We start from the raw sequence: 27,328 nt of genomic DNA, 5'->3' as shown, positions 1-27,328 counted from the left end.
CATGAGCGTAGCATGTATTCGTGATGTTGCATTTATTTATTTATTTATTTACGCCCCGCCGTGGTTGTCTAGTGGCGAAGGTACTCGGCTGCTGACCCGCAGGTCGCGGGTTCGTATCCCTGCTGCGGCGGCTGCATTTCCAATAGAGGCGGAAATGTTGTAGGCCCGTGTGCTCAGATTTGGGTGCACGTTAAAGAACCTCAGGTGGCCGAAATCTCCGGAGCCCTCCACTACGGCGTCTCTCATAATCATACGGTGGTGTTGGGACGTTAAAGCCCACATATCAATCAATCAATTATTTATTTATTTATTTAACCTCAGGGTCAACAGACATTACAGAGTAAAGTGGTAAAAACAACAAAACAACTTTGAAAGTACAAGAGGCAATGCAATGTTTTTGGTTATACAACAGCAGATTGAAACAAAACAAAAGAAAGAAACAACTGAGAAATATCAAAATGGCATATAAGAAAATAGAAAGATACATCCTTATAAAAAAGATAAAAATAACGTTTCTAAGTATACAATGAGCATTGTTACACTTCAGTGCAGCAGGTACAACAAATACAACAGGTAACAGTGGAATCTTATTTTTAGAAATGTATAAGCTGGAATACTACGACCAGGTATTCAAAAAAAAATTTTAATACAGTCACAAATGCGTCACAATCTGAAATTGTCACAAACGATTCGGGAAGGAAATTCTAATCGCGTGAAGTGAAGAGGCCGCTGTGCTCTTCTTGGTATGCTTCATATTCAACAGCAATCGCGGTAAGGCCCTACGTTCCTGGGAGAAAGGGTAGGGTCGATTCGTCGCCTCCGTCATCTGCTTTCCTCCACTGTCCTGTGAATATGAGCCGCCGAGAGAATCCGAAGACGTCACATGTCACGTGACTGATCCGCAGGCGTTGAAGTCCGTCGTGTGAATGCAGCTTTAGTGCCACAAAAGTTTTCCCTCCGCGTCTCCCGTGTTAGCCTCGCAAGTAAAGTAGAGCTACTGTCGTATCCGGACCATGCCCTGCGGGAGCACACAAGATTGTAATTTGTTCTTTACCCCCGTTAAAACAGCAGTCCCATACTATCGAAACCAACCTTTGGTGTTCCCAATTAAAAAAAAATAGGTCACCTTTATTTTCATTAGGAAATTTCGTATAGAACACAAGCCAAATCCGATGGTCGAAAGTTCAGAAGCCGCTGCGGCACATCTTATCAACGCACAAAAAGACGCTCCCCAGAGGCAAAGAAGTACGAAAGAACCTCACCAATATCTGCTGACAAATAACACCTTTCAGGCCGTGTACTCTCGGCTTTGCTCTTTCGAGACTTTCGCTTCGTTCTTTATGCATGAATCATGAATTATAGGCGTCAAAAGCGCGCAAAGAGAACGCAGTAAACCAAGTTTATGTGCCATGGTGCTTGCACTGGCGCGTACAATTAGCAAGACGACACTGGCGCACTTTACCCAGGTTTGAAGACCAACGCTTCGGGCAGCGAATAATTAAGCCCTATTACGGCACGGTACCGTAAGGGGTCTCAGTTCTGTTCCTCATCATTGCCCTCGTCTTCCAACCATGGGTCACAGCTTCCCGATACCCGGAAGTTTCCGACGCTGTTATTTCTTGTATAGGATCTGTCACTTATATCAAGCCTAAGGTGGAAAAAGCTGTTGCAGGTAAGGTTTGCCAAAAAAAAGACGAGAAGTGTCTCAGCATACGAATGAAAGCAGACCTATTTCATTAGCGGCCACAAAAACAAGCCCGCAGATATGATACGTTTAACCACAATTAACTAAGCTATAGTGAATATTGTTGTAACGTGAATATTGTTGTAAAAAGGTAATGTATGTATCTCAGGACGGTTTACTACGTTCTCATATCATACCATGAGAATTGTCAGTAGGTTTATTGTGGGGCGAAATCGTATTTACCATTATTTTGTCTCAAAAGCTGGGCACTGGAACATTATGACATCGTAAAAGAAGAAAAAATACAACACTAAATAAGATTACTTTTGTACATGAAATGTTCGCTCATGTAGAAGGTGGACTTTACGAAGTGAGAAGGCAAATCAAGAAAGACAATAGTGGTTGGGGATTCTTTATGAAAAACAGTAGGGCATGCTGACACACACGCAGAAAAGGAGAACGCGCGAACATTTTTGTTATATGGTTCCTTCTTCCTAAGCCTGTGCCAGCGCGCATTACTCTCATTTCAAAAATTGGCTCACATCAGAGTGGTGTCGGCTAACCAGAATTCCATCTCCTGGAGGTTCTCACCCGCAACCATACCGCTATGCCCGGATTGGTGCTTGCAAAGAACCCCTGTACACCTTGAAGTGCAGGGATATGCAGAAAGGCTATAGCCTGTCATCTGCAGCTCTCAAGCAGATATCGTTGGACCTTTTTTATAGATTATATGTCAATCGAACTCATAATTACACGGATAGTTCAGTGTGACAAAGTTCGACGGGCGCTTTTGTGATAAAACTTCAAGACTTCACACGTCACAGCATCTAAGGGCTCCGAGCTCACCGCCCTTCTAGCCACAATTATTGTTATGCGAGAATCTCCCGCTAAGTGGGCTATCTTCTGTGACTCCAAGGTTGCCCTTCAATGTATGCGAAGTCTACAACCTGGGAACTACCATCAGATGGTATCTCAAATCAATGAAATCTGTCATCGCACCACTAACAAAAAACACGACATATTCCTTCAATGGCTGCCTGGTCAGTGTGGGAGTGGTGGTATCCACCTCACGGACAACACTGCCCGATGGGCCCACGACGAAGCGCCCACACTGCTCACACCCCTGTCAAGGGTTGATGACGCAAAACAACTTCGCCTCATCGCGCATAATACCAAACGTATGCATTGGAGTCTTACACTGAACTCCATTCGACGCCCACAGAACCTCGCTTCATTACGCTCGAATTACAGCTGTCATCAAAGACTTCGCGACGGAATACTACAATGCTGTATCGGCTGTCAGTGGGCGTTGCTTTCACCATTTCATTAGGTCACCACATTGGTATGGCTGGCTCCCCCAACTGTGATGACTGCCATTGTGTAAAAACTCTTGCCCATGTCCTGTGCTGTTGTCCAGACTTTGAAGAAGATCGTCAGACACTCCAGTGTGTCTTAACGAGGCCTGATGATACACCCCATTTTTAATTCCGGAGAAGATCTTGCGAGTATGGCCTTCAAGTATTTCAGCCCAGAAATGCACAAGAGCTATTCTACAATTCATGAGGGCAACATCACTATAGGCCCGTTTACATTGACCCGACGAGGGCGCGTTGAGTCGAAATAAACAGGTTTTCCGGACTCGCCCGCTCCATGTATAAGCGGACGCGTCGGGGCGGAGAGTCGTCGCGGCGAGTCCCGTCGACCCGGAGACAGGGGGTAGGTTCACCGAACTCGCCGCGCTCAGAAAGGGCATGTATAACCGGTCGCGCTGAGTTGACGGCTCGTGACCTCTCCCGCCCGTCGCGGTCTCCGCTTCCCCTGTCCCCATCACTCCGACGTTGCTCTTTCTCTGTCGGCCGGTATGCGCGCGCTAGGCACGATGACATCCTCGCGGGCTCCACGCAACATGTGGACAGATGATGAAATAACGACGTTGCTAGCTAAATATGGTGGCAGTTAGGTTGCGACGAAACTTCGAAAAAGTGAAATATTATACGCAGCACGGCAAAACGATTCCAGTCGGTAGGAAAAGAACCGCATTTCCTTGTTAAAACGCATTCACCACTAGTGTATGTTAATGTGCTTTGCGGGGAAGCAACGCAGTGTTCTTGACTAAAGTCAGAAATTTTTACAGCTTTTCAACTTTTCCGGAGACAACGCAGCTGCATAGCTTGCTTTTATTGTCGACGGTAAGTGGGGGAAAAACACGAGTCGCGAAGACAGTAGTTTGGAAGCGCTGGCACATGAACTTTGAAAAATTTGCAATATTGCTCATGTTCAGGCGCTTATCAGTCTGTGTGGCGCTCCATATAAAAATATACACCTTGGATCATTTCAAAGGGTGCAGAAACTATATTTATTTCTGTAAGCTCAATACGAATCTTAGTTTTACGCGAGAAAATATTATTTATATTTAGCTGCCCCCAAGGCTGTCAACGGCGGACCGTAAGCGCACTTCACTGCACCGAGGGTTCCTCGGCCGCCTCCTAAATGCACCAAAGCCGGCTTGTTGATTCATGTTCCATTTTCCTGCGCTTACCGCCAGTAATAGAAACAAATGATGCAGCTGCATTATCTCATAAAAAGTTGTAAGAGCTGTAAAAATGTTTAAATATCGCCCAAGAACAACGCATTGCTTCCCCTCAAAGACCATCTTGAGACAACCTAGTAGCTGTGAACGCGTTGTGCCAAGGAAACGCTGTGTTCTTCCTACCCACGAGTTTTTTTCACAACCTAGTTATTGGGCGCTGCCACGATATTTAAATTGCTCTGAGAGTTAGAAAAAATTTCCTCCGAAAACTGGTCTCAAAACAAAAATGGAAGCGATTAGTGTAGTCAAACGATCGACCATGAAGTTTTATATTCTTATCGGAGATGGTCGAGAGTACTGCCTGGAACATTTAGCGTGGAATGAGCCATGTATTTATTTCGTAACTTCGTTCTTGTGATATCTTTAAATTTTGGTTATTCTTGTTTTTTATTGATAATGACGTATGACCAATTAAGGGAATTTGCGCTCTTATGGCGATGAAATTCTGTTTGACCAATTATCTGCATTTCGGTTTTAACAATTAAATGTATTACTCCGCCCGTCACGCATTTTTGTTTGAAGGCAGGGCATTCCACAGTCTAAGGTGCTGGGGTACTCGGCAAGGAATGCTACGCAGGATAAATGTAGATCATAAATTGACCATGCACATGGTTGTACTGTCAATATTCCCGTCCCTGATTACAATGAAGACTTATGGCAAATGCACTAATCCAATACTTATATATACCAAGACAGCCATCGCGGTGGCGGAGCGACAACTGCGTAAACAACCACAGCCCACAGCGGCGAGAGCGCAGGCTTGGAGGAACGGAAACCGGTACAGGAAGACGGGCTTTCGGCTCGACGCAAAGCGTCGCTGCGATCACCGGTCACCTCAACTCGTCCATGCGAGTTCATATAAACTCGGGCGCGTCGAGGTAAGCTCAACCCGCCACTTAACTCAGCTCGCCCCCGTCGCGTCCATGTACACAGGGCTTATGCGACCACCTGTGAAACCTGAACTGTGTGTGCGGGTTGTGTATTATGTGCAATGTATATCTGCTCCTCCTCGCTCTCTGTTTTTCTCCCGCATTATCTCTCCCCCGTGTAGGGTAGCAAACCCGACTTAGTCTAGTTAACCTCCCTACCTTTCTTATATATTTTCTTCTCTTTTTCTCTTCGCACGCACGTCAGTATAACAAATCATTGAATCTAACTGCACAACCAACCATATATGAGTGGCTTTTGAAACATGCGCCTATGTTCATTCCAGCAAGTCACTGAGCGCTGCACATATAAAGTAGCAATCGCACGCAACATCATAAAAAACTCTGAAACTCTGTCGTATTCGACAAAAGGTGCTCTCCGAATGCATTGTTTGTAGCAAAAAAATGCCGTGCTCAGCGCGTCTTCTCTTAATCAGTTTTGTTCTTCCGATGGTGAATAATAATAGTACAAAGCACAAAGTACAAAAGTCCCAAGCTACAACAGACGAGGAAATATGTAGTTGATTTGCCTGGTAGAGAGTGATGAGCGTGGATTTCACAGAGTGCGAAAGAAATTAGAACCACTAGAAAATCTATTCGCGTCTCGGTCACCAGTTTCAAATTGCCGACTGAGAAAATGCAAACAACGAAAGTGTTTCACGCGTTCTTATTGCCAAAATGCCACGGCCGAGTTTCAGATGTACGGAGCAGCGAGGCCACAGTAACCCGCACAAGACGAATTTCGCTCCGCTAAAAAATTCCTCGGTTCCGGCGGCCTCACTGCTTCTGGGAAGCGGCATCGCCGGCCGGAAAGAGTCGCATTACAAGCGAAAAGCGAGTGAGCCTCATGTAAGCCTCAACTTCTTAAGCTACGAAGAGCACCAAGAGGAGAGAAAGGATGGAGCACGAGAAGCTGCTGTAATTGCCTAAACTTCAACCTACCTCCGTGCTTGAGCGTGTCTTTTCGACCGAGTCGAAAAGGCGCGTAGGTAGTGAGCGCTACTCTGACTGCGATAGGCTCAAGAAGTTTGTTGCCGAGACAAGTATCTTCAGTTTAAATTCACGCAGGTCCGCATGAGAGACCTCGAGAGTTTTGGAGTGTGCAAATGGAGAGCGCGCCAGAAAGTTATAATTTGGGCTTCTTAATCTCACTTGACTAAAGCGAGCCGCTTTATGAAGCCTAGGTAGCATTGTAAGATTTTGAGGTTTTCATGACGGCAGTGCGTGGTGTTGCTGTCTGCGCAGTATATTTTCAGAAGGGTAAAGGTCGCAGGAATGTGCAATTTCGTCTTGTATAATAACACTGTCCAGTCTTATTCATACATGCTAGCCGCTCTGTAGTATACAAGAATGAATCAGATCAGAGCATCTTACAGGGGAGCCTGCATCGGCATAAATTTTTTATCACCTACCACTCTTTAGCAGGAACAAGAACAGCTATTTCTCTAATACGGACAAAGGTAAATCAAAGAAATGTGCATTAGTATTGCAGCACTGTTTAAATTTCACATCGTAAGAGTTGCGGATACTTTTAGATGCGATATTTATTACCACAAAGGCATGTCAAAAGAGCATAACTGAATATGAGCAGGCTCACTTACTAAAGCGTCTGTGTTAGGCTGGTGACTTCAAGACTTCGGTTTGCTACTTGAGATATTATGTTCCTTTGTTCCTTCTTTACTCTACTAATGGATGCCTGATTCTGCGTAAACTTGCGAGCACCACGAAGCTTTCTCAGAGTCCTAGCACTTCTTGGTGTCAACACCGAAGGTCGCTTGTTTGCTAGAGCCTTGAAACAACGTGTTTCCGTATATAAGTGCTCATATATAGTCTGAATTTAATTGCAAAAATAAACCAAATAATGAGATATTGTCTGCCAAACACGTTTTAAGGTCTGTCTTCTCGCCTAGGTGTTCACTCCAGTAAACAAGTTCGCGAATAGGCACACCAGCCTGTAACTCTTCGCATGAGGAGTAATAGCAGTAAAGCAATGACGCCATAGTTGCATTATGGAAAACAAAGTGAGTAACAGTGGTTAGAAGACTTCCAATTATTACCACGTTAAACAACATCTTTATTTATTCAAGCCACTCTCGTACTATGTCCTGAAATTTTTCTCAGCCACGGACTTGAGACGTGACCTTTTCACGGATTGGTATTTTCCAGCTGCACTGTTTTAAGGTAATAACTTAACCGGTACTATGCGACAAGGGGAACGCGTGCAGAGTGTCAAACTTGACTAATTGCGGCCGAAAATAGGCAAGCGTTGCCGATGAAGGGAAGACGCGGGCTCATTAAGGCCGCTTTTTCTAGACGCCTTCTCCTGCATGATGAGTCAGCGTGAGTCTCCGCATTCGATTTCCTCAATACACGCTGTCCTTCCTCATCGAGCGTGCCCTGCGCAGCAGCAATCCTACAGGCTTTCCCTACCCTTCTGTTAGTCGATTTCCGAAAAATTTCTTTAGGCGCATGCGAGATTGGTTTTGTTTCACGCAGTTGTGAGAGACCAGTAATACCTGTGGTTTACGTTCCCAAAACCATGATAGGATCAGGCCTATGAGAAAAGTCGTTGTGGAGGACTCCAGAAATTTTGGCTACCTGGGGTTTTCAACATGCAACTTAATCATGTACACAGGCCTCAAACTTTTTTTAACCTCCAGTGAAGATACAGCCGCAACAGCCGGAATTCGGTCTACTTATTAATTTTTATTTGTTATTTATAATACTGTCAACCTCATCATATATATATCAAAACGTTTATTTGAAAAAAGAAAAAAAACAAGGAAAAAATATACGGGGAGCATGTGGATGGGGCCCCTATTCCAGGGCTCCACTGGCTTTAGCGGCCCGCTGCGCCTGGTCGAGGAGCGCTAGTTGCACTCCCAGATCCTCGCTGGCGAGCAAAGTCTCCCCCTGCTCTCTTGCGGAAATTTTACCGGCTGTTTGCGGCGAGTTAATTTCGGTTGGCCTTTTTCGACAATCTCACGTTATGTGGGCGAGAGTGGGCCTGCCTCCGCACCACGGACAACTATCGCTGTACATCGCAGGGTGAATGGCATGCTTCAACGAAAGATTTGGATATGTGTTAGTTTGTATACGGCGCCAGTCATAAGAATTCCGGCCGGGTAAAGCTGTGGTGGTACACTGTACCTTCGTCGCTCAAGCCGTTCTTTTACTGGAGTGGAATTTCAAAAAAAAAATACAAGCATTGTCATACACACTCACGAAATAATTCATTACATCTGTGTTGTTACAAATATAACAAGAGGTTTTTGTAGTCATTATTGACCTTATCCTAAGCAATCCCAAACGGTAATGCACGTACGCTGTCTCATTTACATAAAAAGCGCAGCAAAAGAACGTATCTCAAAAACAGAGAAATGCAGACTTATGATCTAATAATGATAACTGTACCAAGTTACATCACAAGTATCAAACATACAGCTAAGAAAAACAATGAAAAATACAGTAGTGATAGCGTCGCTAACGTGTAGCTAATAGCACAGCTTGACCAGCAAGTTCAACAAATTTTCCCACAGTGGGCTGTGTGTCAACAGTTTCAGATAAAGCGTTCCACTCCGAAACAGGCCACAGAAAGAACGAGAAGCTAAACGCAACGTAGGTGCAAAGTGTGAGGTTTTGCTTATGACAAGTTTTTGTGGAACGTTTGTAGAAAAGGTAGGTGTTAGATTCTATTTTAGCTTTGTTATACAGGATGAGATAAACAAATTTAGTCTGAACAGCATTGCACAAATAGCTATTGTGTGTAGGCCGGCGGAAATGCTTGAGACCCATGCGCTAGATTAGGTGCACGTTAAAAAACGACAGGTGGTCGAAATTTCTGCAGCGTTCCGCTTCATTGGCTATCATAATCATACGGTGGTGCTGAGAGGTTAAAGCCCAACAATAGATAGCCCAACTCTCCACGACATTTTAAGGGGCGATGCTCCTTAGTGCCGGGCAATGTCCCCTGTACGTCGGCGTGACACGTTTGGCACATACCTGCTCTAGAGTGGATATGTGCCACACGGGATGCGACATGGCGGTACTTCACTAGATGGACGCACAGACGGACGCAGGGACGAACAGCCAGACAGACTAGCAGACGCACAGACGGATGGACGGAGGCACGGATGGATAGTAGGTTGGATGCACGAGAGAACGTACTGACAGACGGATGTACGAACGGACGGACGGACGAACGCACGCATGGAAAGACGGAGGGATGCTTGGATGAATGAACGGATGGTCGCGCAGATGGACGGAAGGAAGAAAGAACGGACGAACAGGCTGAAGGCCGCTTCGGCCCACTCATCATCACTAACTTCGTGGATATGCAATGTCTTTTTTCTGCTTTTTTTTTAATATGACACGGTCACCATATTTGTTCTCCTGTTCAAGCGACGTGCGCAGACACCCACGTGCTAGTGGCCGAGATGTGTGTTTAGTGCCAGTATTGTATTACTTGTAATAAGGGTTGCAGCGCAAGTGCGAAAGTGCTGAAAGAGAGGCAAACAGAAGGCGAGGAATGGAAGGCAAAGAAGAATACACGCAGCGCTCGTGTTGTCTTCCTTGCCTTTTATTCCTCGCCTTCTGTTTGCCTTTCTTGCAGCACTTTCGTGCTTGCGCCTCAACCCTTATTGCAGTAGAATTTAACCAACTAGCTTAATCAGTCATTAGTCTTTTAATCTATTACTGTTAAGCGTACCACGGGCAGCTGGGAACAATGATCGGTGTTTGTACAGGCCAGTTTAGATAATAAAGACAACGTTCTATATGTCACGAGCACTAGCCGAGGATGACAGCGAATGTCTATTGAATTGAGGACAATCAATGCGGATGTGAGATAACGCTTGATGTCGAAGCAATCGAGGTCAACCCACTGGGATTTCATGCTCGTGCCTGTTCACTTCTAGATGTCATATAAAAACAACGCACGTAAGCCTCACATGGTGAGTCTTTGTGTTCCACTCGCAAAAAGAACACCTGAGTTTTAAATGTCCGCTGGATGGCGGTGCTTCTGTTTGAGGAATGTATGATGAAAAGATGCGCGATGGTGGTACTTGGAGTGTTCAATAGGTGGACGAACGGACACACCGACAGATGCATGGACGGACGCACGAATGGCTGCACGGACGGATGGACGCATGGATGGACGCAGGAGCGGACGCATGGACGAAAGCAGGGACGGACGCACAGGTGAACGTGCGGACGCACAAACAGACGCACGCACGGACGGGCGGATGGAAGCATGGGTGGCCACAAAGACGCACGCATGGATGGATGGAAGCAAGAACGAATGGAAGGACGGATGCTTCGCCCCCTATCCACCATTCACTCCGTAGATTTGCCGCCATTTTGTCGAACGCACCGAGAATGTGTGACGTCTTACCAGTGCTAGCAACGGCTTCTGGTCAAAAAGACATGAAAATAGTTTGTCACCAAATAGCAGGTCACTATAAAGGCTTTTATATATCTTTTCAAAGGTGCTGCCACACAAGACGCGGGTTATAATTGAATGAAGACCTCCCCCCTGCACTACTATTCTGTTCGCATCCTTGCTTCTGCTTTTCGTTCTTCACGTGCTTTTTTTTTTGCGAAAACGTGTCTTTATTTCAAGATTTTAGTTTACAGGACTTTTGGAAATTTAAGATGAACGCCTTCAACGACAGCCTCCAAATTTTTTGCGCGCATGCACGTGACCTTGTAAATAGGCTTCCCCTTTTGTAGTATCACGTCTCCATCATTCTCAACACAATCGCAATTATTTAAGGCTCTTCAATGGCTTATCATAAAATTTAGAGCACGAGCTCTTTGCTCTTGCGAAATTAATTTTCCGCTTTGTTCAACATGGTTACCGTAAGCATTTGTTCCGTCTGATAAAGGGTCAAAAGCATATAGTCAGTGAAAACGGGCACCCAAGTCTAAATCAATCAGTCTATCAGGTACATCCGTGGAACGTTCATTGATTATTACCCCAATTTATTGGTCACGTCAAAGAGAAGTGGGCAAGATCTTGGTTATACAATATCTATTGCTAAAGCCTCTGTGATTTTCTGCTTTTCTGTAGTTCCGCGCGCTCTTTGAGTGTGTGACCGCAATGCGAGCACCCTCCAGGAGCTGGTATTTTTTTCCATGAGATAATAAATAACTTTTTTCTCCCTCTCTCTTGGTTACAAAACAGTTCGCTGCAGTACATTACTCCTAGTTCGCGCATTGTGTGCGAGTAGTTTTAGAGTAGTCAAAAGTGACATGCTGAATAAATGGAGGTAAGGGGAGGGCGAGGAGGGTAGACAATTACGAGAAAAATTACCGTTAAGCTTCTCTTTTAAGAAGACAGTTTGCTGTTGACTCCATATCTATTTTTATTTAGACCTGGAGCGTTCGGCACTCGCAGATTCCATGATTCTTGCCACAATACGAATTGCCAAGGCACGAATTTAATTTTCAGAGCTCTTTATCCAAGATTAATACACAATTCTGGCATTGCACAGTTAAAAATGACTATCGTACCAATACAAAATAGATAACACGAAAAAGTTAATGATTGGTTTTACAAAAAGAATGGTTCACAATGCATACTATATTTATTGTTTACGCGCAACTAGTCTACTTTCGAGACTTGATGAGAAGCTTGAAAGCTCGCTATCGCGACACACATTTCCAGGTGATTCCCATTACAAGCAGGAACAAACGACAGTGCACGTGTATCATATTTACATTGTCGTGAAACAACACACATAGTCGGGGGCAAGAAGAGCACACAAAAAAAGTTGTGTCTCTTAATCGATTCAGCAACTACCACGGCTCCACCACATCACTGTGCAAGTAGCACCTGTTATGCATGCCACGCCTAGGCAAACCGTTGAAATTAAAATAGAGCAGCGATGACCTCTGACAGCCACATCTCCCCAGCTGTTTCGTAGTGCAACCAACCTCTACCTCTGTGCCTGCCTCACCACCTTTTTTTTTTTATCAGTCTCTTAAGCCTATTTACGCGACTCAATAACAGAGACTTGATCATGCGTATACTCTAAAGCTCCACTCGGTCAGCAGGCCTAGATGGATGCATCCACCTACATATCATCCCGTAAGGTGGCAATCGCATGAGATCTTCTAGTCGCAGGAATAAAGCTTCCGGCTTTTCACTTTAGCAGCCAATGTAAGAGAAATGTATGTGTGCGTCTACATGAATAAATCAAGGGAGAATAAAAACAAACTAAGGTTTAAATTATGAAGGTTGCTGAGCATTACCACTTCTTCTGCGGAACTCTTCGAGGAGCGTGAGTTGTCGACACCAGCGATATATTCACAACGTCAGATTTCTCTTGGGAGCGAACGTAAAAAACGCGTACGGTGATGTTAGCTCAACTAGAGGGCACATAAAAAAAAGCCAGGAATAGAGAAGGCGTTTATGGTTGAACCAAGAGCGCAGAAATGCACTCGGGTTCTGCGCAGCTACAGATCGAAGCTAAAGCAGAACAAGAGAAAACAGCGCCCGGCCTCGTAAAATGGATTCGCGCTACTTGCGGGAAGTGGTGGCCAGAGTAGTAGCCATGGCGCGCCACAGGTTATACCCGCTTTTTCCACGCTTAGTTCTCTGCGATGGCTTGACATAGACGAGGCTTTTAGTTATAGGGTATACTCTCTGTTTGGATTTAATCTTTCTTTCAGCTTGCTTTTTTTGTCCATACCATTTGGATGACCCACCACGGTCGTTTCGATTAATTGAAGCTCAGTTGCGCACGGCTTCGGTTGGGTGGAGAACTGAACCTGCCGAGAGGCCCGTTTCTTTACCCTGCCTGGTTCAGCCTTATACTGCTGCTGGCAGTGCTGTGTGTTGGTCCTCGAAGAACCCTGATGGCACGAAACAATAGAAAAAGTCTGAGCAAGCTCAGACGCATTTACGATCCTGTTTTCATATACCTGACATAACGAGCTAGAGTTGTGTGAGCTGAGCTAAACCAGAGAGGGTGGTAAGTATACCCGGAACCCATGGAAGCCAAAACGAGAAAAGCTATCTCACCTACTTCTCTCACTTTTTCTACTGTCACTGGTCGCAGGTGAGCAAGAAGAAGGCTGTGTGAGCGTGAAGTCCTTCGCAAGTTGATTATATGCGTGCTGGCCTGAAAAAAGGAACGTAAAATTGCTGCTTGTAAAACTTTGCCGTTACACCCAGAGGTGATCAGTAGTAATGGGCGCGTGAAGCTGCTTGAATAAGGATTTTAGGGGCAAAGCTTCTTAAGCCGCGGGTCGTGCGTCCGCGATTTATGTAGTAGTAGTAGTACTAGTCGTCGTCGTAGTAATAGTTGTTGTGCGTAGCCACCTCCACAGCCAGACTAGAAGTGGGGCATGTGCGTGCTCACTTGAATTGAGCAGAAAACTTGAATTGAATTGAGCAGAAAGAGCATAAACAGAGATTACGAATTTCGATTAAAAAAATCCGCGGTGCCAAATACTGCCAGTATATCCTGCACAGAAGCGGCAGGGTGAGCGATGGGGTATACTTCATTGCAATATTTTATTGTTATATGGCTTTGAGAACTCACTAATGTGCCCTCAAAAAAATGCAGGTGTTTAAAAAGAAAACGGGACGTTGGTGAGACAAATATATAACAAAAAAAACAGTTTTACTTCCTGTTAAGATTTTTCGATACTTCCTGCGAAATCCGGGTTTTAGGTGTGCATACTATAGGTGTTCATTGCAGTTTTGTTAGATTTCTCTTTATGTCCAAAGAATGATTATTTGCCTTGAGCCCTCACACAGCGCAGAAAAGCACTTCTTACGATACGGTACACACTTAGCAATTAGGCATGCTCCAGATTAGATCTTTGTAGTCTTGACGATAGTTATAGTGCGAAAACAGAACGGCAACAAAGAGACAAGATGGACGCAAAGGACACGAGCGCTAACGTCGAACTGAGCTGTTGCGCAGAGCGCGGAAACATATAGAGAAAACAGTATTTAATGTGACAAAACTCATGTGGCAAAAATTGCAATGCCTAAGTAAGGGAAAAAAATTGGCGGCACATCCACGGAGTGAATGATGGAGAGTGGGGCGAAGCATTCGTCCGTCCATTCGTTCTTTCTTCCGTCCGTCCACGTATCCGTCTGTGTGACCGTCCATGCGCCCATCCACCCGTCCGTGCGTGCGTCTGTTCGTGCGTCTGTTCGTGCGTCCGCTCTGGGTTCTTCCATGTATCCACCCCTGCGTCCGTTCATGCGTCCATCCATGCATCTCTGTTTGTCCGTTCGTCCATCTATTGAGCGCTACAAGTACCGCCATCGCAGATCTTTTCATCATATATTCTCCATATAGAAGCACCGCCATCCAGCGGAGATTTTAAAGACTAAACGAGAGGTGGCACACGCACACTTTCTTACGGCTTGCGCTTCGGGTCTATTTCCCACCTTTAACCACCTCGAGTTCATGGTATATGTGTTTAGAAAAAGTTTATTCTACTTTCGGCATCCTTATCCATACGAGCACACACCGAAGACAACGAGCATTGTCAACTGCAAACCTGTATCGCGATATGGTTTTGATTATAAAACCATTACTTAAGAAAACACCTGGCGTCTTTCGTTAAGCAGCTGGCGTCTTTTCGTTTTGCTTTAGAAACATCTGGCGTCTTTTCGTTTTGCTTTTAGAAAACATCTGGCGTCTTTCGTTGGTTTTTTTCATCAATCAACGGCGTTTTGAACAATATTCACGGAGGTAAACAATGGCTGCTACTGGGAATGGGAGACAGCAGAAGTCGGCTTTTAGCTAACACTTACACTTCGACTTCTACTAACGTTTCCTACTGGAACATGCCAACGGCTGCTAATGGGGAATGAGAGACAGAATAATTTAGCTTTCAGTTAACGCAAACGCTGCGATTTTTTTATTGTTCAACAACGCACAGGAGAAATCTCCCACCGGCACTCCCTTGGAGGTCAAAGCGTAAGACAAGTTACGTACTACGAGGGACGAACGGGTGCCGCTTTAAGGAGCTTTGCCCCTAAAAATGGCGGACTCCAAGTACACGGGGAATCGATGATATGCGAAGCACGAATGAGAAATGTTGATATCTCACTTTAAAATCAGCGCAACGTTACGTGTTGGAAGTAAATGATGCCGTACATGACTTCCGTGCCATGATTATTATGTTCGGATGTGTCCTTTACCTTCGTCATGTATTCTAGTCAGGTGATACCAATTTTAGTATATGTGGAGCTAGCACAATGGCCGCGAGCGTGCACGCTATGTGCGTGGTATGTTGTCATGTTCCTACATGGCATGAGTGATATTATATTTGCACCAGTCATACTGGTCCTCATCTATTGACGTCACGTAACACCACATTTGGTATATGTAGAGCTAGGAAAACGGCCGCGAGCGCATCATGAAGGGCCCAATATACTCCAATGTAGCAATAATAGCGAAAGTTAGGCTAGTTGGTGGTTCATACTCGGTAAGTAAAAACAGCACAAAAATATAGACAAGGACAGAGGAAGAGACGACACCGTGCTGAACTCGAAACTATACTTTATTGAAAGATACACGCGCATATACCAAGCATTTGACCCGGTCACGTGGACAACCAAAGGTGCCTGCGCATCAAAGTAAACAAGGTATGAGACAAGCCTATTCATATTGATAATCAACACGTGTGTAACCACCACGAAAAAGACAAAAAAACGTGCCTTTCTACTTGCCAAAAACTTACGGAACGGTCCCCAGAAAACTAACAATCACTTTAACGTGGCAGCGCTGAACCAAGATACACACCATTCGCATACCTTCGTCATCCATTCGCGTATCGTAGTACCACATTTGGTATAAGTGACGCTAGCGAAATGGTGGCGAGTGCATCATGAGCGTGGCATGTAGTGATGTTGCAAAACACGCATGTCATAATTTTCATGATAGGGTCTGTCGCTTGTGTTCGCCATGCAATAATGTTATGCCATACCAGTTTTGCAACATGTCATGTGAACGAAACCACCGCAAGTGCAGCAAAACTATGAAATGTGAATCATGACATTCAAGACACACATTTCATAATTTTCATGTTATGACTAGTCAAATATGATAGGGTGCTCGCGGCCCTTTCACTATAGCTCCACATATACTGAATTTGGTATCACGTCACTTGAATAGATGACGAGAGTAATCTAGACCTCCAAACATGATAAACATGACACGTAAGTCATGTACGACATAATTTACCTCCACCTCGAAACATTGTGCTGATTTTAAAGTGACATATCAACCTTTCTCAATTGCGCTTCGCATATCATCAATTTCCACAGTGCGTGAGATCTGCCAATTTTTGTCTACAAGAACAATAAAAATGATTATTCACAAAGAACTTTTATTCAAGGATGGCACTCACATTTTGTTTTCGTATGATCCTTCGCTTTCTTCCGCATTTATCTCCCTATTTATCCTCTATGTTGCACCTTACTTGAAAAAGACCTCCTCTACAAAAGACCATTTTTCATACTCGTGATCTTCAGTCTAAATATATTCCGGGTATACGCATTTTTGTTTCACCGTCTTTAAGCGGCCTTAACGCAGGGATATGGAAACGTAATGCACACCATTGGCGTAGCACTAAATTTCTTCTAGATAAAAAGAAGACAAAAAAGTTGGAAGAAAAGTGCTTTATATAATAAAATAAACGTCTTATAAAGCTGCACGCACGTCAGTGGACTTATCCTGCTATGTTTTGTACTTATAACATTTCCCTGTCTTAAGACCATCATCTTTTACTTCGTCTGAAGTATCTCAGTTTATTTGACGAGCTCACATCGAAAGCAATGCGCATATATATCGACTCCACGAAGTTGAATCGCTCTTCAGATCCTCCACAGCATTCGACGGAATCACCGGTGAGACTCCCTGAACTGGTATCTGGGTCGAGACTTAAGTAGAGGCCCGAGGCATGTGGACTGAACATAAAAAAAATATTAAGAATATACAACGTAAGAACATGGGTGCATGAAAGGAGTTATAAGTGAGTGGACTGCTCCTTGATCGGTCGTTCCAAAATTTTTCGTCTCAGTCAAAGTGCATTTCCGTCTCCAGCGTAATGGAGGTTCTTAGGTATTTTTAGCTACATTCCAAAGCAAGTAGACCCCAGAGGCAATGACAGTCACGGTTCGGGCATCAGCAAACTATGTTCGACTTGTTTTCACGAAGGTATATACTGCGTTGAGTTCCTCGTTACCAAGGTACACAAGTTTGTACGCAATGCCCACATCTTCGCCAGGCCAGTGTTCCGTGGCGTGTGAACAAGTCAGTGTTGCGCAGTTCCTGTAAAACTTTTCAATGCTACCACCGTGAAGCCGTTATGAGTGAAGTACGGGTCTTTTTAGATGGTTTTCAAGGAGAACAAAACAACGTTAATGCTTTCCGCGCCAGGGGGAAGGATGACCGAGTACTAGTATGATGGCGGACGTTGACTGGCAGTATTCGTAGGAATCTGAGCCTTTCGTAATTGGCGGCAGAATTCGAAGGGGAGCTAGCATCGAGATCGTGATTGATAGAAAGGAACGGCACGAAGCGGCATTCTATCGAGAATCAAGAATTCCCACACAGGCAATACACGAAGGCCTTGCCTTCGCTTTTTTTCACTTAAAATATTTCCTGCAAGATGACATCAATGGTATTATGAATATTAACCTTGTCTACAACACACTATCGGAACACGTGGTAACTTCCAAATATGAGGATGATTAACCTAGTCAGGCCTATTCGCGATGAAGAGGAACTGGTGTTCCCTTCAGTGCCTGTAATTGTTTTCTACAGAGGCTTCGAGAAAAGTGTATCAAATGTATTATCACCATTGATATGTCGGGTTCCTTGGTAAGGCACGAAAATGAACGTAGGCTCGCCTCGCTGTGCCACATTTATGTGAGCGAGACCTTCACTGATAGCAACACGCCTATCAGCTTGGAAACCATTTATTATTCGGTGGGCGAATTTGGATTTCTTTTATTGCTCCTTCCGATCAGACGAATCACCGTCGACCATCGTTTTGAAGGTATATCAGGTTTTTAAAAAAGATATGGTGATGTAGGAAATATGAAGAAGAAAGCCGACCCATAATAATGAGCTTTCACTCAGTGTTTCCCGGCCATGCTGCGTTGATAGGATGTGCAAAAATTTATTTTTTTAAAACATGTGACCATAATTCCTGAAATTTGTCATAACTAAAGAATATTCTTTAGTCTTTGCTTTCTACGAAATTACACCCAACAATTACACACCACGAAAAATGCCACAATTTTTTGACATTGTGAAAACGTCGAAGTAGTATCGGACTGCATTACATTGACACGTTGCTCATAAAAAAAACTCTACAGCAAATGTCAGGTACAAAAATAATAATAGCACACAAAAATAAAGAGTGAGCGCAACCACTTGCTAACAAATCTCTGAGAGCCTTTTTCAGGGGCACTATTTGAGCGACACTACGAGTGAATATACTGTGCCAATAAATCATATGCAATGTAAATGTCACAAGAATATTACGCAAATCACGCTTTTCTCTACAATCATCCCGGAAATAAATTCAATGTGCATGGTAAGATCACTGCATTTAACGAAGAACACTACAGCGTAGCCGAAGCCGGACATGGGTAGCTGGTGTCAGCCTCTAGAAAACGTATGACGCATGCTGATTTTGGCTAGTATGCTGAATATCCTTGATGTGGATAGGCTAAAAGAGCAACGTGAGGGGACGTGTGATTCATTTTAATAAAGTTCTCGGTATTCGATATGAATTGCTAACTGGCTTCCTCGCAAACTAAAGCCTGACCTGAAATGAAGCTTAACGTTAACCAGTTTGCCCGCAAAACAGTTAAATCCCCCAGGGAAGTGTCTTAATTTCTTGTTGTCGAATCAGAAGTAATGGTCCGGGGAACTGCGGCCCATTTTATTGATACTTTTTCTCCCCCAGCTATCAAGCCCGCGTTTGAGTTCGAGTTTAAGCCTCGCAAGTTGCTTTTCTAAATATTCAGAAGAAATACTAAAAGATGTCTCTAAAAGTCCTTTCGAAGATAATGTGGAGTTTATTGACTACAGCACTGCTATTTAGACAGCACTAAATTTGTTCACTGAACAAACTCACTTGATTACCGCCATTCTGCACCTACATTCACAGGTAAAGCTCTCACCACGCCTGCCATCTGGCCAAACTGATGCACGTCGGTTTGTCTCCACTGAATGCGAACCATGGTTAATTTGATTCGCTAGTGTGGCGACAATTCAGGACAGCCCACGTTTTAGCTTCCGAAAGCGAACAAACCAGCACACATATTCTCTTGTCCTCAGCAGATGAGTTCGATTAAATGTAGCGTTTCCTTCTTTCATTCAACTTTGAGAGTGAAGTCCTGGTTCTCGGCCCCCGGCTCCTCCCTCTCCAGGCAGCCAGGCTTCTTTTCTACAAGGCGGATGACAGAGAAGAGTGGTGAAAAAAGTTGGGCGTGTGTGTCCGAAGGACGCAAAGTGGGTGCGGGCATTGTGCTCAGCTGAGGCTCAATAATGGCGGTGCGCTTGGCGGCCTCTTTCTCAGTCCCCAAGAATACTTTGTTATGGGTCGAGGAACGGCCAGAAAACCTTCACCATCGTTCAGCTTCAATTTTCTGCCGGAGCTGTTCCACTGATTGAAGCACCCCATTGGCTGAAATTTCTCAGGAAGGGGAAGACTATGTCGATCGCGGCGCGGTGCACTACAGCGTGGATATACTGTAGCGCGTACCCTTTCTCTGCCCCAATTTCTTCAGTTTCTGCCTATTTAAAATCAAGTTTTTATATTAAGCTCTACTTCTTGGACACCTGATGAGCGTTCTCATTCATTATCAACGAATTGTGGAACCCCGCTTGTTCGCTCCCATAATTGGGGGCGTTCGTTTATCGGTGGGTACAGTGCATGAGGAGGCTACTATAAAAGGAGCCGACAATGCGCTGGAAGAGGTAAATGGAATCTTTTAAAACACTTGCTTGACGAGTCGGGCACTAAATCTAATCAGAGGGGGGTCCTTGCTAGAATACTTCATCTTGCTCAAAAATCCTCCTCGGGCGCGGAGCTATTGGGGCAGCTTGCTGAGAAGTATCTACCGCTAGCAGTTGATTCCATGCAAGCCTATCCGGGGTATATGGGAACACCTTGTGCCCATTTGGATGAACCCTTCACCATCAGCGATGTGCGACGTGCCCTGCACGAACTTAATGGCCGATCGGCACCGGGTCCAGATAGGGTCACCAACAAAGCGCTTCGGAATTTGGAAGATGACTCTGTTGAATTTCTTACTGATGAGATTAATAGGATTTGGAAGGGAGGTGACATCCCGGAACAATGGAAGTTGGCCAAGGTGATCCTCATTCCCAAGCCCGGTAAAGCACCAAGTTTGGACAATCTGCGCCCCATCTCTCTCACGTCATGCGTGGGAAAGGTGGTGGAACACGTTGTCCAGAACCGGATCGCGGACTACATAGAGCACAATGATCTCTTCCCTCACTACCTTATTGGCTTTAGGCCAGGCCTCTGTACGCAGGATGCTATGAAAATCATTAAGTGTCAAATTTTAGATAATCATACCAGAGACACCAGGGCGATCCTAGGCTTGGATATAAAAAAAGCGTTTGATAATGTCCGCCATGATTCTATTTTAGATGCGATCTCAAGTCTCAACCTAGGTTCCTCATTTCATGCGTTTGTCAGATCCTTCCTGTGTGGTCGAAAAGCCATACTTAAAGTTGGAGATCTAGAATCGGATGTGCAAGCGCTGGGAAATAGGGGCACCCCGCAGGGATCTGTTCTATCACCCTTACTTTTTAACATCGTCATGGCTGGTCTCTCGAGGCAGCTTTCTGGAATTTCAGATGTTGGTCATACAATTTATGCCGATGATATCACCATTTGGTGTAGAGGAGGAAGTGATGGCACTGTAGAGGCGGCCCTGCAAGAGGCCATCGACACTACCGAGAGTTTTCTGGAAGACACAGGCCTTTCTTGCTCTCCGGAAAAGTCTGAGCTTCTCCTCTATAAACCGGTCAGGAGGGGCCGTCGACCGCGAGGCTGGGTGCCGCCCCTAGAAAATGACATCCACTTACGTACCAAAAGTGGACGATCAATCCCCAAAGTCGCTTCCATTCGGATCTTAGGTATGACGCTAGAAGCAACGGGCACCAACACCATCACGATTAAAAGGTTGGAAAAAAAGACAGACAGTGTTATTAGGCTCATAAGACGGGTGGCTAACCGAAGGACAGGACTATCAGAGGACAACTTGGTCAGGCTTATACATGCTTTTCTGCTGTGTCATTTTGCATATGTGGCGGCAATGCATGTCTGGAAGAGAATGGAAAGGGACAAGCTTAATGCAATGATCAGGAGAGCTGTAAAGAATGCCCTTGGGCTCCCCAACTACACCCACACCAATCGTCTCCTGCAGTTGGGAATTCATAATACATTGGAGGAAATTGCGGAAGCACAACAAAGAACACAGGTAATTAGGCTGTCTGGCTCAAAAGCGGGGAGGATGATTCTCGCAGAAATGGGTATTCCACCAGCTCAGATTGAGGCTCTGTACCAAGGGTTGACGAGGGATCAGAAGGAAAACATCATTGTCTCGCCTGCCCCGCGGAACATGCATCCCCAACGTAATGTTGGAAGGAGGAGAGCGCGCGCTCGGGCCCTTCTTCGCCAAGTTGCGGATCTTGACGGGGGGGCCTGTTTCGTGGACGCGGCGCAATATGATGGCCAGAGAGACCGATTCACGGTAGTGGCAATCAACCACAAAGGCATTACAATTAATGCGGCGTCGGTATGCGCCAGAACTGCCAATGCAGCTGAGCAGGTTGCCATCGCCTTGGCTCTTTTAGATCAGCGTAATGAACACATATTTAGCGATTCTAGAGCTGCCATTCGTGCCTTCAGTGTTGGAGCTGTGTGCAAAGAGGCCAAAAATATACTCGGTGATAAGTTGCTTACAACCCATACCATTACATGGTTCCCAGCTCATATGGGAAACATGGACGGAGGGATCATAAATCTCAATGAGTTGGCCCACTCCAGGGCGCGAGGGTTAGCTGTCCGCGGCCATGGAGGACCTTTGGGTCGAACTGGAGATTTCGTAAACAGGGATCCGCCAACTACATATAATGAAATAACCCAACATTTCGCTATGGATAGGAGAATCTTTCCACCTCCACATGCGAAGCTAAATAGAGCGCAGGCGCTTACATTGCGATTACTTCAAACAGAAACGTACCCTAACCCTGCCTTTCTTCACAAGCTTTATCCTGATGTTTATTTAACCAACTCGTGTACAAAATGTGGCGGTTTAGCCACCTTACACCACATGCTCTGGGAGTGCCCTTCGGTACGTGGCACCGATACAGCATCGTCCAGAAAGTGGGACTCCGCTCTCCGGAGTCCAGACATAACATCGCAACTTTGGGCTGTCCAGAGGGCCCACGATGCGGCGCTAGGGCTCGGCCTTACTGTCCCATCGTGGGAGCGGCCCGCCGTGTGCTAGGGCGCACGCCTTCGGACTTGTCAATAAAGTTTTTCCAAACCAAACCAATGCGCTGGAAGGCAAGCGCGGTACCCAGATACATTTATATACTTGGCGCATAAGTGGTCATCTCGCGTCTCAAAGAATGCAGTGTTTTTTAAGGGCGAAGCTCCTTATGGCGTGGCTTGGGCGTCCCTCGTATGTAACCACCAGTGGCACATACCCGAAATAGGTATAACACTTGACCTCCAAGGTGGTGCCAGTGAGAGATTTCTTCTGTGCGTTGTTTAACAATAAAAAATAGTGCTCAATGTACATGCCAATGGCTGCTAATGGGGAATGAGAGAGATGAGCATTCGGCTTTTAGTCAACGCGCACGCTGCGATCCCCATTAGCAGTCATTGGCATGTACATTGAGCACAATCGGACAAGAAAGGGATGCTACATTATACTCGCTGGGTGTAACCTCCTTAGCTTTAGAAAGGTTTAGCGAGCGTTGAGCCGCAGTGCCATGAATACAATGAACTTGTATATACCATGAATGAACTCAAGGTGGTTAAAAATGAGAAGTAGATACGAAGCGCAAGCCGTAAGAAAGTAAAAGCCGAATTCTCCTGTCTCTCATTTCTCATTAGCAGCCATTGGCACGTAAATTGAGCCCTATCTGACAGGGAAAGGTTGCTACGTTATACTCGCTGGGCGTAACCTCCTTGGTTTTCGAAAGGTTTAGCGAGCGTTTGGTCGCAGTGCCATGAATACAGTGAACTAGAATATACCATGAACTCGAGGTGGTTAAAGGTGGGAAGTGGACCCAAAGCGCAGGCCGTAAGAAAGTGTGCGTGTGCCACCTCTCGTTTAGTCCTTGGAATGTCCGCTGGATGGCGGTGCTTCTATATGGGGAATATATGATAAAAAGATGCGAGATGATGGGACTTGGAGTGTTGAATAGATGAATGAACGGACACACAAACAGATGCATGGATGGACGCATGAACGGACGCAGGGGCGGATGCATGAAAGAACGCAGGGACGGGCGCACAAACAGACACATGGACGGTCACACAGACGGACGCATGGACGGACGAATGCTTCGCCCCACTCTCCATCATTCACTCCGTGGATATGCTGCCATTTTTTTTTGCAGACTATGGCTGTTCGCGAATGAGGTAAAACAACTTTCTTAGGTATTTTGTGTTCGCAGACTTGTAGACCTGAACAGCAGCTGATTAATGCTCCATTCTTTTGCTTTGTTGCATGAACATCGAGGGTGCAACCTGCTGGTTGGGAGAGTCTATTAAGAAATATTTGTTTGCATGCTGAGATAAAACAATACGCTTTAAGCTTTAAATGGCAAGATATAGCGGAAAATATGGTTTCGATAATTATGACTCTGACGGCATAAAAATATTAACCATGAGAACATATGCTTTCAGATAGAGCACTTTTTGGTGCAATTTATGTCGGAATTCACCTGGTCGTAAGAAATGAACCTTCACAATGCACCTAGCTCTCTCTTCATAACAATAGAGAGAGATAAAGATGCAATAACGTACATAATATGCTGGCATGTGCTCCTTCCTGAACTAAATTTCAGTCAACACTAAATGGCTGTGTAAGCCAAGATAGAGCTCTCCATCATAAATGTTTTGCGCATTGCTCGAACACCTATCATATTTCACCCAAATGTAGAATTTGAACACACACCATTCGTCTTCTGGCTCACTTGCATTTTAAATCTTGAGAACGGGGCGTCCGCTTAGTTCAGATGAAATGGTTATATCCCGCTAAGGACCACAAGGTGTTACTGACCATGAGGTACTGGGCTAGAATTCATATCGATAGCAGCAAACTGCCTGTCAAGCGCACGTAGGAAGCACAGTACACGAGATTGAAGCACCGAGGGGCGTTCCTTACTGTCATGTTTGCACGCCTTACCGCAAGTAATGGGTCTTTTAATGCTATAGCAATAATATGGACACTCTCGGCTAGATTTCACCGCTGGCGTGGGCGTCGACATGGACGTCGATATTATGCACCGAATATGCATACGTTTCTATATATAGGAACACAAGAAAGAAAAAAATCCCGTGAAAAGGCTCTGGTGCGCGAAATCGAACGTGGGACCTCCGCGTCGTGTATGCGAAGCGTTAACCACTGAGCCACCGTTGAGTTTTTTTTCTTTATTGTTCCTCCTTGGAAGTTCAAACGGCAAGCTATTTATAACTACCACTTATCGTTGTTAGCGTGCATCTCGGGGGGGGGGGGGAGACTATTGTGTCTTCAGCATTATTAGCAAGATAGAGCAGTGAGCGCGCGGCGGCTCTCATTTCTCACGAGTACTTTGGCCCACGTAGAAATTAAGGGGGTGTACGATCGGTGGCGCGCCCTTATCTTGCTCTGGGCAGGATCGCACGTCTCGTACGTATTCTGTTGTAGTTACGGGGCACAAAAAAGTCACTGCAATCGTTGCACATCCTCCGTTTACAAAAAGGGCATGCTTTTCAGACAGGGCGAAGTAACAACTGAGACGCTTGTTCACGTTCATCTGTACCTATGAGTACGTTTTTTGCGTCATTTGTGCGTGAGAAACATAGGGCACGTTTCGATCGGCTTGCCATTCTGCGCATTACCTTCCAATTTGTTGCTATCACGTTCATTCTTCGCCTTTGCAGCGAAGCAGTGACTTTTTTTCTGATAACGAGGATATAAGGCTCAATTTTTAAATGCGAAGAATTTCTTAGCGAACATCGGTGACTTTGCGCGTATCTATCTATCTATCTATCTATCTATCTATCTATCTATCTATCTATCTATCTATCTATCTATCTATCTATCTATCTATCTATCTATCTATCTATCTATCTATCTATCTATCTATCTATCTATTTATCTATTTATCTATCTATCTATCTTTCTATCTATCTATCTATCTATCTATCTATCTATCTATCTATCTATCTATCTATCTATCGATCTATCTATCTATCTATCTATCTATCCACCTACGACATTTAGCTCTCCTGGTCGTTTCGATAATGATATTGATACCCATCTTGGTATGGCATAGCATGACTGCATGAAGAACATATCTGACTAGCCACAACATGAAACTCATTACATAGATGTCATGAATGCCATCATTTACAAATCATGGTCCTGCAGCTCTTGCGGTGGTTTACTTCCCAGGGCATGTTGCAAAACTGATACGGTATGACATGATTGCAAGGCGAACACAAGCGACAGAGCCTAACATTAAAATCATGACATGCTTGTCTTGTAACAACATGACTACACGCCACGCTTATGATGCGCTGGCGGCCATTTCCGTAGCTTCACTTATACCAAATTTGGTAATACGGGACATGAATAGATGACGAAGGTATGATTCTGGTGCAGACATGATGAACATGAGATGCGTGTAATGTAACAACATGACTACATGATGGGCTCTTGATGCGCACGCGGCCGTTTCGATAGCTTCGCATGCACCAAATTCGGGGTTACGCGACGCGAACGGACGATTTAGGTAAGTTACACACACAAACACGATAATCACGAAATGCGTCTCGTGTAACAACATGACTATATGCCACACTCATGTGCTCATGGCCGTTTCGCAGGCTTTACATATACCAAAATTTGCATTACGTGACGTCAATGAATGACGAATGTATGTGACTGGTGCAAACATGATAATCATGCAATGCGTGTCATGTGGGAACATGTATACATGCCACAGTCAAGGCGCCAGTACATTTCGACGTGACGCGGTTCGCGTGCTTACCGGCGTTCATTTCGTCGGGCCACGTCGGCGTTGCCATGCCAGGCACCGGTCTTGCCATGTACTCGCAGGCGCGCGCCGCGCTGCGTTGATTTGACGCGTGCGCGTTTCAGCGCATCCGGCGTCCATCCGTGACGAAAAGAGGGAGACGCAGTGTTGTCTGGGTAACGCATCGGCGCGAAATGCAGCATGTCACATTTCGGGCCGGTTGCCGTCGAGCCACACCGACGGGAGCTCGTCGCACCTGGCGTCAGACTATAGAGTGCTCACGTTTTGCTTACGTCGCGTCGTTGTGCCCAGCGTGCGCGCGCGTCAACGCTACATTGGAGTATATTGGGCCCTTAATGACGTGCTGCCGGCCGTTTTGCTAGCTCCACATATACCAAATTTGGCGTTACGTGACCCAAATGGATGGCAAAAGTATATGAGTGGTGCAAACATGATTATCCTGACATGTGTGTCATGTAAGAACATGACAACATACCACGCTCATTGCGTGCTCACGGTCGGTTCGCTTGCTCCTCATATATAAACTTGGTATCACGTGACGTGAATAGATGACGAAAGTAAAGGACACATTCATACACATAATAATCATGACACGGAAGTCATGTACGGTATCATTTACCTCCACCTCGTAACGTTGTGCTGATCTTAAAGTGGCATATAAATTTTTCTTATTCGTTCTTCGCATATAATCGATTTCCACTGTACGTGGAATCTCCCAATTTTTTTTCCGGGCTGTTCATTTCTGTATGTTAGACACGAGGCTTTGAATATGCAGCCAGCAGAAAAATATTCCTCATGACAGAAATTTACAGAGGCCCTGAGA

Source organism: Rhipicephalus microplus, chromosome 4 (assembly GCF_043290135.1).
Source record: "Rhipicephalus microplus isolate Deutch F79 chromosome 4, USDA_Rmic, whole genome shotgun sequence".
Taxonomy (NCBI): domain Eukaryota; kingdom Metazoa; phylum Arthropoda; class Arachnida; order Ixodida; family Ixodidae; genus Rhipicephalus; species Rhipicephalus microplus.
Note: the sequence above shows the minus strand (reverse complement) of the source record.